We start from the raw sequence: 12,699 nt of genomic DNA on the forward strand, positions 1-12,699 counted from the left end.
TGATTTAATTTTTCCGTGATTTCCCTAAATCGCTCCTGCCAAATGCCACGTTGTTTCCTTTGAAAGGGCACGGCCGACTTCCCTAATCCGAAGGGACCGATGAAATGGTTCAAATGGCTCTGAGCACTATGGGATTTAGCTTCTGAGGTCATCAGTCCCCTAGAACTTAGAACTACTTAAACCGAACGAACCTAAGGACATCGCCCACATCCATGCCCGAGGCAGGATTCGAACCTGCGACCATAGCAGTCGCGCGGGTCCAGACTGTAGCACCTAAAACCGCTCGGCCACCCTGGCCGGCGAAGAGACTAATGACCTCGCTGTCTGGTTCCCTCCGCAAAATCAATTAACCAACATTTTTTAAAAGAATTAAATAGTATGATAGGCTTTTTATTTTTGAATACGATGTAAAAATTGGTACCATAAAATGCGATTACTTGAAACAGCGGGGTAACTCTATAAAATATGAAGTTATACTGTTGTCATCATGGTACGCGCAATATTTGGTTTTGTGTGTGGTTCTTAAGAAACGAACTGTACTGGTGCAGGGATAGGGAGGTTGTGGCATCTGGCTTCTGACAACAATGAACGGGTGGTTGAGGGGTCAGGAATTATTAGGTGGACTTCTAGGGCTGACGTTAAATGATAGAATAGGAAACTTGAGAGGTTCGATGCCCTCTTTTGCATGTCTCCTCTCATTTTCATCAATTTTATTAATGCTGTATGTCATTGCACGGTAGTAACAGACCGAATAAGGTTATTGTAATGAGAGTATTTGTACTGAGAGCTCAAAAAATACTTTTCACTTGATTCCTAAACATGTTGTTTTACTTCCGTGGGTGGCCTGGGCGAGGCGAGCATCGGAGGACGCGGCACACTGCGTTTCCGGTTAGGGGCTGCACTTACCTGAATTCCGAGGGGTTCGTACAATAGGCTTCAGCGCCTGGCGGACCGACTGACGTCGGGCGAGTTTCGCCTATTGTATGCAGGGCGAAACGACCTGCGAGACATCTGAGTATCGCCGCAGATTTTGTATTTACCGTTCCGGCGCGTCCGGAAAGAAGATTGCTGGCACCGACTGACTGCATTGCCCTCATGATTCTAAGACTACTTGTGGACTGTGCCCTGCTGGGTGCGACTGTCTGGCACCAGATGGCCGGTGGTCTAGGCAGGTTGTGTTCGTAGCCGGTCAAACGGCAAGTTCAGTGCCCTCAGCTGAATAGCAGAGGCACGATTGGTCAACTGAGGCTAGTTGACGTCATACAGCCCTGCTCAAAATTGGAGGGAATGGTCGCTATTGGTGTGAATGATGTTCTGAGACAGTGTGGGCGAATTTTGGAATCAGAACTGAATGGTGATTCGTGGTTTTCGACGAGAGTAGGGAGCAGAGCAATGCTGGCTTCGCTGCTTGCATCACGTCACAGAGGGGATCGGGGATCTGATCTCCTCAGAGTTGGACGGTCTTGCGACTTGGTCGCTCGTTTTCGGAAGAACTTTGAATTCTCGGACAGCCTTCGAGGCCAGGGGTTGACACAGAGTCGCTGCACGGCAGAAGTCGCCGCCTACGTCATCAGGACGCTGCCTACCGGCGACGTGCTGCAGATTTCAGTCCTGGTACAGTAGTTTGCGGCTCCGGCATTGTAGGACCTTATCAATTTTATGCTGAATCCCTCAGCAGCGTGCGCGATCGCCTTGGTACAGATCCACCTTGCTTGTTTCTCCATGTGATCCCATTTGACCTCTCACTACTAATTGCGATACTGCTGTATAGTCGGGCGATTAGTATTTGATTCATTAGGACCTTCGGTCATTATCGCCCGTCTATTGCAGCACAGAGAGTAGGAGCCCCTTGTTCTCGAGCCAACTCTTATTCTCATAATTTTTTCAGTATACCTTATCCTCTAACCTACTGTGTGTGTCGACAATCATGTACCTTTATGTTCTGATATATAATAAATCTCATTGTGATATTTAATCCGCGTATCATTTCGCAGATACAGGCAGAATCCCTTTCCCTGTTGCTTATTATGATAAAGCTCTCTTTTTTGAGTAGATAACGATTTTTATTACATTATTGTGAGTGTGCACTCCTTATTTTACCAACTAGCAGGGTCCACCACCATTTCCTTCCGTTACCGTTGCGGCCATCATTAATTAGGTGGTAGATAAGAAGAGGGTCGAGTGCATGTTCGCATGCAAAATTTGTCTGAATTAAAGAGGTACAAACTCTTCTCCATATTATATCTCTTAAAAAGAGTAATGTAACTATTTATTTAGAGGAAACACTCTCCTAGTAAATTTGTTTGTCCTTTGATTTATCGTGATCTGTTACTGACTTTTAGTGGAGTTAGTTTTTACTTTTAGCTTTAAAAAAAAATACAAAAGAGATATAATAAGCAAAATAATGGATTTCGTAGGTTGCCAGTTACGTATTATATCTGGTTTTATCGAGCGCCAGGCTCCCTACAAATTACTGTAAATGTAATAGCATAGTATTACTCAGCTCCAGTTCACTATCATAGAAAATAGACAAGTTTTAATAAAATTATTTCACTGGATTACTTCAATTAATCTCACTGAATATTTTTACATAATTTCTTTCGCTCCGGCTATCAGACATTGTACTGTGAAAAAATATTTTTAAATGTACCGCGTAATGGCGGCTAATTGTTAACAATCAGAGATCACTGTTGCTCGCTCCGCAGCAGCTGGAAACATGCTAAATAATTTTCATTAAATATTCTTTTCATAAGATAAATGTGGCGTAGGTTCTTGAAATAACACACGGAGATCACTTTATACTAATATATTCTTACTAGGACACAGTTTACACCATTAAATATTTGCAATTACGTTACGACAGAAACAAATGCTAGCGCAGCACAATAGCTTGCGTACCTTATTCCAGCTAACACCAGAACGAACAGAACAAAACAGACTAGACAGAAGAATGAACATTGCATTGTGTTTTATACACTTACAGAGATGATAATACTTCTTTTAATTACTTACACATTATAATCTCATACACTAAAAATAATGTCTTTTCTGCATCTATCGATCTATATTGTATATTTTTACAGTTATTGTTATTCCCTTTCGTAGATAAATCGATGTTTGCAGTTCATTTTCGGTCACATACAGTCATTTTTATTTATGTTTCACCTCGGTAAGGGTGAATATTGCAAAAGGGACACTACATCCACCCAAGCACCTCGCAAACTGCTTATAATGAAATCGGGATACAAGGAGCGCGCCTAGGGTAAGAGGTTGCCAGGTGTCGGCCCGTCTATGAGGTGGAGCAAACTAAATAAAGTGGGCAACGGGAGGGGAGGCGATTCGTGTTAACTTCTGTTGAAGGCCTGTCACGGGGCGCAGAGCCAAAGGCTCTGTCTCCGATGATGGACGTCTGTTCTGCTCGAGGTCTGGATCACTAGAGAACGAAGGGACTGTGTTCTTCTCTGCAGAACCATCCAGCATTCAAACAGGTCACCTGCCTCCCAAACACGCTATTGGTTAAGCCGATGGCCGTGAATAACTTCAGCACAGGGCTGATGGCGTCTCTTGTCAGCAGCTTCAACCGGACAGATCTGCTTCGTTTCCGAAAACGCTGGAAACTTGTGTTACATTGGCACAGCCGAAGTTGTATGGGAGAAAACTTTTAATGATTTGACTGGGGCCTTTGAAACAAAAGTTTTTAAACCAGTTCCCTAGTTTAAATCAGTTAGTCCCGTACAATACGATAACGTGTAGTTTTAGCAAGTAAATCAAGTAAATAAATGCAGTTACCAGCCTCCAGATATCGTTTATGTTCTCAACGATTAAGCCTTGAAAATTTACCTTTGACATCTTTTCTACAAGCCAACTTATGAAATCTCTCATAATGAGTCGGCCGCGGTGGTCTAGCGGTTCTAGGCGCTCAGTCCGGAGACGCGCGACTGCTACGGTCGCAGGTTCGAATCCTGCCTCGGGCATGGATGTGTGTGATGTCCTTAGGTTAGTTAGGTTTAAGTAGTTCTAAGTTCTAGGGGACTGATGACCATAGATGTTAAGTCCCATAGTGCTCAGAGCCATTTGAACCCATTTTTCTCATAATGTCATGAAACCAGTCATGATGTCACACCAGGCTTCTTTAAATTTTTTTATCATTCCATGCGCAAATTTGAAACAACTTAAAATGATGAAGATGATCACTGATGCATTGATGATTACAGTACAATAATAATCTAGAATTCAATTCAAAAATCACCGATTAAAAAATTTTAATATACACTTGTTCAGAACTTCACAATATACATGCAAATCATTTTACTGTGGTGTCCCTAAAGTGCGATGAACGCTCGAAGAAGCAGCCTCAAAGAGGTTGAGCTGTTTAAATAAATAAAAAAACTATTGTGGCTAGTGGCATTCTGTAGCCTTTAAAGCTATGAAGCAGATTAAAATGCCATAGCTACCGCCACATGTGACAGAATTACTAAAGTTTAATCGCTACGTTCAAGAGTCCTCGGATTTGTAGGTTTTCAACAACGTTTGCACAATGTTACTACCTACACCGACGCTTTTACCATCCGATCTTACGTCAGAAACGGAAGTGTTCCAAGAAACCCTATATCAATGCGTAGCTTGAAACACCCGTTTTTTCCTGTTTTTGCAATATCAGATATTTAAGTACACTATGTGATCAAAAGTATCCGGACACTTGGCTGAAAATGACTTAAGAGTTCGTGTGCCCTCCATCGGTAATACTGGATTCCAGTAAGGTGTTGGCCCACCCTTAGCCTTGGTGACAGCTTCCACTCTAGCAGGCATACTTTCAATCAGGTACCGGAAGGTGTCTTGGGGAATGGCATCCCATTCTACATGGAGTGCTGTACTGAGGAGAGATATCGATGTCGGTTGGTGACGCCTGGCACGAAGTCGGCGTTGCAAAACATCCCAAAAGTGTTCTACAGGATTCAGGTCAGGACTCCGTGCAGGCCAGTCCATTACAAGGCTGTTATTGTCGTGAAACCGCTCCACCACAGACCGTGCATTATGAACATGTGCTCAATCGTGCTGAAAGATGCAGTCGCCATCCCCAAATTGCTCTTCAGCAGTGGGAAGCAAGAAGGTGCTTAAAACATCACTGTAGGCCTTTGCTGTGATAGTACCACGCAAAACAACAAGGGGTCAAGCCACCTCCATGAAAAACACGACCACACCGCAACACCACCGCATCCGAATTTTACTGTTGGCTCTACACACGCTAGCAAATGACGTCCACCGGGCATTCGCCATACCCACACCCTGCCATGGCATCGCCACATTGCGTACCGTGATTCGTCATCCAAACAACGTTTTTCCACTGTTTAATAGTCCAATGTTTACGCTCCTTACACCAAGCGAGGCGTCGTTTGGCATTTACCGGCGTGATGTGTGGCTTATGTGCAGCTGCGCGACCATGAAATCCAAGTTTTCTCAACTCTCGCCTAACTGTCATAGTAATTGCAGTGGATCCTGATGCAGTTTGGAATTCCTGTGTTATGGTCTGGACAGATGTCTGCCTATTTCACATTACGACCCTCCTCAACTGTCGGCGGTCTCTTTCAGTCAACAGACGAGGTCGGCCTGTAGGCTTTGAAACGTCCCCTTTGAACAATTATACATGACTGTGCTTAAACTGACACACAATATTTTTAGCGCAACGCAATCTGACTTTCAAAAATCCCTACAAAAGAATGGACCTGACTAACATTAACCTATACGTTTCACAAATCACTTACCTCACAAAAATCTTCGTTACTCGAACTACCCCAATACAGCGAGCACCACTACGGCCAGCTAAATAAAAGATTCAAACTACTGAAGGCAGTAACTACTGATAGGCACAGTTAGCAAAAGAAAGATTTTGATAGAGTACAAACAATGTATTTACCTTAATATTGTTCAAAAGTCATATTATATATATCAGTCCATGATATCCAATATTACAAATTTACTGTCTCTGATGGACACACGTCCAGATCGTCCGCTCTCAAAATTCCACCATCTCTCTTCCCCACATCCACCACTGCTGGCGGCTCACCTCCAACTGCGCAACGCTACGCGCTGTTAACAGCCAACTGCCCAACACTACAATAGCAAATTCCAACAATGCCACCCAGCCACAGACTGCACACAGCACAGCCAGTGATTTTCATACAGAGCGCTATGTGGCGTTACCAATATAAAAACCTAAACAGCCTACTTACAGCTTTTGTCCTGTACGTGTCCCTTCACGTTTGCACTTCACTTTCACATCGGAAACAGTGGACGTTGGGATGTTTATACACAGATGTATGTCACAAGTGACACCCAGTCCCTGACCACGTTCGAAGTTCGTGAGTTCCACAGAGCACCCTATTCTGCTCTCCCTCTAGTGACTGCTGAGGTCGCTGATATGGAGTACCTGGCAGTAGGTGGCAACACAATGCACTTAATATGAAAACGAAAATTTCTGGGGATGTCCAGGTACTTTTGCTGAAGTAGTGTATAATTCTATTATCTACTGAAAAAAAGGGTGTAGAGGCTTATCTCACTAGGGTAAGATAGATACTGTCTACAGGAAAATTAAAGAGACCTTTGGAGATAAGAGAACCACTGGTATGAACATCAAGAGCTCAGATGGAAATCCAGTTCTAAGCAAAGAAGGGAAAGCAGAAAGGTGGAAGGAGTATATAGAGGGTCTATACAAGGGCGATGTACTTGAGGACAGTATTATGGAAATGGGAGAGGATGTAGATGAAGATGAAATGGGAGATATGATATTGCGTGATGAGTTTGATAGAGCACTGAAAGACCTGAGTCGGAACAAGGCACCCGGAGTAGACAACATTCCATTGGAACTACTGACGGCCTTGGGAGAGCCAGTCCTGTCAAAACTCTACCATCTGGTGAGCAAGATGTATGAAACAGGCAAAATACCCTCAGACTTCAAGAAGAATATAATAATTCCAATCCCAAAGAAAGTAGGTGTTGACAGATGTGAAAATTACCGAACAAACAGTTTAATAAGCCACAGCTGCAAAATACTAACACGAATTCTTTACAGACGAATGGAAAAACTAGTAGAAGCCGACCTCGGGGAAGATCAGTTTGGATTCCGTAGAAACACTGGAACCCGTGAGGCAATACTGACCTTACGACTTATCTTAGAAGAAAGATTAAGGAAAGGCAAACCTACGTTTCTAGCATTTGTAGACTTAGAGAAAGCTTTTGACAATGTTGACTGGAATACACTCTTTCAAATTCTAAAGGTGGCAGGGGTAAAATACAGGGAGCGAAGGGCTATTTACAATTTGTACAGAAACCAGATGGCAGTTATAAGAGTCGAGGGGCATAAAAGGGAAGCAGTGGTTGGGAAGGGAGTGAGACAGGGTTGTAGCCTATCCCCGATGTTATTCAATCTGTATATTGAGCAAGCAGTAAAGGAAACAAAAGAAAAATTTGGAGTAAGTATTAAAATACAGGGAGAAGAAATAAAAACTTTGAGGTTCGCCGATGACATCGTAATTCTGTCAGAGACAGCAAAGGACTTGGAAGAGCAGTTGAATGGAATGGACAGTGTCTTGAAAGGAGGATATAAGATGAACATCAACAAAAGCAAAACGAGGATAATGGAATGTAGTCGAATTAAGTCGGGTGATGCTGAGGGAGCTAGATTGGGAAATGAGACACTTAAAGTAGTAAAGGAGTTTTGCTATTTGGGGAGCAAAATAACTGATGATGGTCGAAGTAGAGAGGATGTAAAATGTAGACTGGCAATGGCAAGGAAAGCGTTTATGAAGAAGAGAAATTTGTTAACATCGAGTATAGATTTAAGTGTCAGGAAGTCGTTTCTGAAAGTATTTGTATGGAGCGTAGCCATGTATGGAAGTGAAACATGGACGATAAATAGTTTAGACAAGAAGACAATAGAAGCTTTCGAAATGTGATGCTACAGAAGAATGCTGAAGGTTAAATGGGTAGACCACATAACTAATGAGGAGGTATTGAATAGGATTGGGGAGAAGAGAAGTTTGTGGCACAAATTGACCAGAAGGAGGGATCGGTTGGTAGGACATGTTCTGAGGCATCAAGGGATCACCAATTTAGTATTGGAGGGCAGCGTGGAGGGTAAAAATCGTAGGGGGAGACCAAGAGATGAATACACTAAGCAGATTCAGAAGGATGTAGGTTGCAGTAGGTACTGGGAGATGGAGCAGCTTGCACAGGATAGAGTAGCATGGAAAGTTGCATCAAACCAGTCTCAGGACTGAAGACCATAACAACAACTGAAAAGCTCAACTGGGATCTTGCCCCAAAGTTTGGAATACATTCTTATTGTGTTTCCATTCATTGTTGGAATGCAGGATGGCTTCAGAGTTCAAAAGTGTTCCAAATAACTCTAAAATACGGTAGCGTTTTTATACGAGGTTCAATAAGCACCTAACCTCTCACACGTATGCACGATCACACATGGTCACGGGTGTACAGTGGCTATCCTACCACCATCACTTTTGAAATAACGGAGCCGAAGGTGATTTTGGTCGAACAGCTCTAACTTCCGGCTCTTCACTTCATCAATTTTTTTAGCATCGTGGCCCTTTCTATAAAGTCCCCATATCGTGCTATGGATATGATGCAGCCCACGTATTCTGCTTTTGTCGTGCGAGATCGCATAATAACCGCATTCTTCTCCAGAAAGTACCTGATTCACTAGTTGCTCTGGTTTTGTTATCTGTAGTGCGTATTATATCTGTGCATTATATCCTTCATTGCTCAGCAGTTGCGAATAATGAGACGAATAGGATTCCATGAAATGTCTAGAATCTTGCAGCAACAGTGAATCTGTGCCTCACATTAATGTCAACAGGCAGAGGGTGTGACTCCGTAAATTCATGATCAGTATAAGGAAACAATCTGTACAATGTTTTAAATCTGCCATCCAGCTTCTGGATGACAAGAGTCGAAAAAAGTAGACAAATTCGTGCCGTTGAAGTTTACAGGTTTTCTTTTTTTAAACGATTTTTTTGTTCAAAATAACATTTCTCGAAGTATATGTAATACCCAGTATTTTTGACTATACAAAACAGTTTAGTTTCTCCGTGATTATTTCTGAATTATTAAATTGAACCTACCTCAGTGGCCGCGGACGCGCACAGAATGGAAATACTCATGCGACGCCATTGCCACCCGTGTGACAATATCCATTGCTCTCCAGCTGAGAACGGACAAGCATAGTCCAAGTAGCCTGTTTAGTTGAGTAGTTGCGTCTTCTAAGTATTCCACGAATGAAATACACTCCTGGAAATGGAAAAAAGAACACATTGACACCGGTGTGTCAGACCCACCATACTTGCTCCGGACACTGCAAGAGGGCTGTACAAGCAGTGATCACACGCACGGCACAGCGGACACACCAGGAACCGCGGTGTTGGCCGTCGAATGACGCTAGCTGCGCAGCATTTGTGCACCGCCGCCGTCAGTGTCAGCCAGTTTGCCGTGGCATACGGAGCTCCATCGCAGTCTTTAACACTGGTAGCATGCCGCGACAGCGTGGACGTGAACCGTATGTGCAGTTGACGGACTTTGAGCGAGGGCGTATAGTGGGCATGCGGGAGGCCGGGTGGACGTACCGCCGAATTGCTCAACACGTGGAGCGTGAGGTCTCCACAGTACATCGATGTTGTCGCCAGTGGTCGGCGGAAGGTGCACGTGCCCGTCGACCTGGGAACGGACCGCAGCGACGCACGGATGCACGCCAAGACCGTAGGATCCTACGCAGTGCCGTAGGGGACCGCACCGCCACTTCCCAGCAAATTAGGGACACTGTTGCTCCTGGGGTATCGGCGAGGACCATTCGCAACCGTCTCCATGAAGCTGGGCTACGGTCCCGCACACCGTTAGGCCGTCTTCCGCTCACGCCCCAACATCGTGCAGCCCGCTTCCAGTGGTGTCGCGACAGGCGTGAATGGAGGGACGAATGGAGACGTGTCGTCTTCAGCGATGAGAGTCGCTTTTGCCTTGGTGCCAATGATGGTCGTATGCGTGTTTGGCGCCGTGCAGGTGAGCGCCACAATCAGGACTGCTTACGACCGAGGCACACAGGGCCAACACCCGGCATCATGGTGTGGGGAGCGATCTCCTACACTGGCCGTACACCACTGGTGATCGTCGAGGGGACACTGAATAGTGCACGGTACATCCAAACCGTCATCGAACCCATCGTTCTACCATTCCTAGACCGGCAAGGGAACTTGCTGTTCCAACAGGACAATGCACGTCCGCATGTATCCCGTGCCACCCAACGTGCTCTAGAAGGTGTAAGTCAACTACCCTGGCCAGCAAGATCTCCGGATCTGTCCCCCATTGAGCATGTTTGGGACTGGATGAAGCGTCGTCTCACGCGGTCTGCACGTCCAGCACGTTCGCTGGTCCAACTTAGGCGCCAGGTGGAAATGGCATGGCAAGTCGTTCCACAGGACTACATCCAGCATCTCTACGATCGTCTCCATGGGAGAATAGCAACCTGCATTGCTGCGAAAGGTGGATATACACTGTACTAGTGCCGACATTGTGCATGCTCTGTTGCCTGTGTCTATGTGCCTGTGGTTCTGTCAGTGTGATCATGTGATGTATCTGACCCCAGGAATGTGTCAATAAAGTTTCCCCTTCCTGGGACAATGAATTCACGGCGTTCTTATTTCAATTTCCAGGAGTGTACATTCTTTGCAGCGACTTCTGCACAACATTTACTATATGGTGGTTCTAATTTAATTCGTTTGTGATTGTAGCCCCTATGTATTTAGTTCGATCGACAACCTTGAAAACTATGTAATTTGTCGTAAAACGCAAATCTAACGGATTATTTTTAGTACTCATGTGGAGAACCACACGCTTTTTAGCCCTAAGGGTCGGCTGATGATTTTCAGACCACACAGCTATCTTTCTTAAATCATTTTGTATTTATCTTTTGATTACTTTTTTTTCTCGGTCATCAGTCTTCTGGCTAGTGGCGCACAACGAAATCTTCTTCTGTGCCAAACTTTTCACCTCAGTGAAGCACTTGCAACTTATTAAAACTAAAAACTAAACTCCTCCCGAACAGGCCTTGGAGCGCGCAACAGAACCGACCGGCCGCCGTGTCATCCTCAGCCCACAGGCGTCACTGGATGCGGATCTGGAGGGGCATCTGGTCAGCACACCGCTCTCCCGGCCGTATGTCAGTTTCCGAGACCGGAGCCGCTATTTCTCAATCAAGTAGCTCCTTAGTTTGCCTCACAAGGGCTGAGTGCACCCCGCTTGCCAACAGCGCTCGGCAGATCGGATGGTCACCCATCCAAGTGCTAGCCCAGCCCGACAGCGTTTAACTTCGGTATTCTGACGGGAACCCGTGTTACCACTGCGGCAAGGCCGTTGGCACTTGGAATCTACGTCCTCAATTATTTGATGGATGCATTCCAATCTCTGTCTTCCTCTACAGTTTTTACCCTCTGCAGCTCTCTCTGGCTCCATGGAGGTCATTCCCTAATGTACGAGGGTCATTCAATAATTACAGAGACAAATTGGTCTGGAGAAAATACTTTTCCTGCTTTTCAATACAATCCCCTTGAACATTTATGCACTTGTTCGAACAGGCTACAAGCTTTTTTATTCCGGCTGCAAATAACTCTTTATCTTGATGTTTGAACCAATTTCCCACAAACTTTTTCACGTCCTCGTTGTTCTGGAACCTTTTCCCACCGTCTGTGCAGCAGACAAATGTAAGCACTAGGTGCTAAATCGTGACAGTAAGAGGGATGAGGCACTACTTCCTAGCCCATTTTGTCGATGGTTTGACAAGTTAGTTGAGTATTATGAGGACATGCATTGTCTTGCTGGAGAATCACACCTCTTCTCTGAGATCCCCAACATCTCTCTCACTGCTGACCTCACCTTGGTTTAAAGCAAATCCGAATAGTATCGGCTGCACATTGTACGCTGCTCTTAGAGATAATCACGAAAATGGGACATTCAGCAACCCAAAACACCATCAAAATGAGTTTTCCAGATGACGAGTTTTGAATTTTTTCTTGACAGGTGAGTTGGTGTGCTTCCACTCCGTGCTTTGTCTTTTTGATTCTGGCTCATAATACTGAACCCAAGTTTCATCACAAATGAAAATTTTCTTATGGAAGCGCTCTCCTTCTCTTTCATAACGTTCCTTTAGCTCTGTCCACACTTTCAAACTTGTTTCCTTGTGTAACCGCGTCAACCCCTTTAGAACCCATCTTGCACATGTTTTGCGGTACTTCAGCTTGTTACAGATAATGTTATGAACTGTACCAGTACTAACTTGAAGCCGGCCGGAGTGGCCGAGCGGTTCCAGGCGCTTCAGTCTGGGACCGCGCGACCGCTACGGTCGCAGGTTCAAATCCTGCCTCGGGCAAGGATGTGTGTGTCGTCCTTGGGTTAGTTAGGTTTAAGTAGTTCTAACTTCTAGGGGACTGATGACCTCAGATGTTAAGTCGCATAGTGCTCAAAGCCATTCTTGAACTAACTTGAACCTTATCAACTATCATTGCACAATCACACGCGGTCAGCAAGGAAAATGTCATCAATTCGACTTTCAAGTGGGGGAGTTGGTCGGCCAGAAAAGTGTTCGTCAGTCACTGAGTAGCAACAATTTTTGAACTTCTCTACCCACTTCAAAAAATTTGC

At 44.8% G+C, this 12,699-nt stretch overlaps 1 pseudogene; it reads right to left on the minus strand.

Moving 5' to 3' along the window:
- Positions 1-11,302: 11,302 nt before the first annotated feature.
- Positions 11,303-11,420, minus strand: LOC126102300 (5S ribosomal RNA; annotated as a pseudogene).
- Positions 11,421-12,699: the final 1,279 nt, after the last annotated feature.

The sequence above is a fragment of the Schistocerca cancellata genome, chromosome 9 (genome assembly GCF_023864275.1).
Source record: "Schistocerca cancellata isolate TAMUIC-IGC-003103 chromosome 9, iqSchCanc2.1, whole genome shotgun sequence".
In the NCBI taxonomy this organism is placed as follows: domain Eukaryota; kingdom Metazoa; phylum Arthropoda; class Insecta; order Orthoptera; family Acrididae; genus Schistocerca; species Schistocerca cancellata.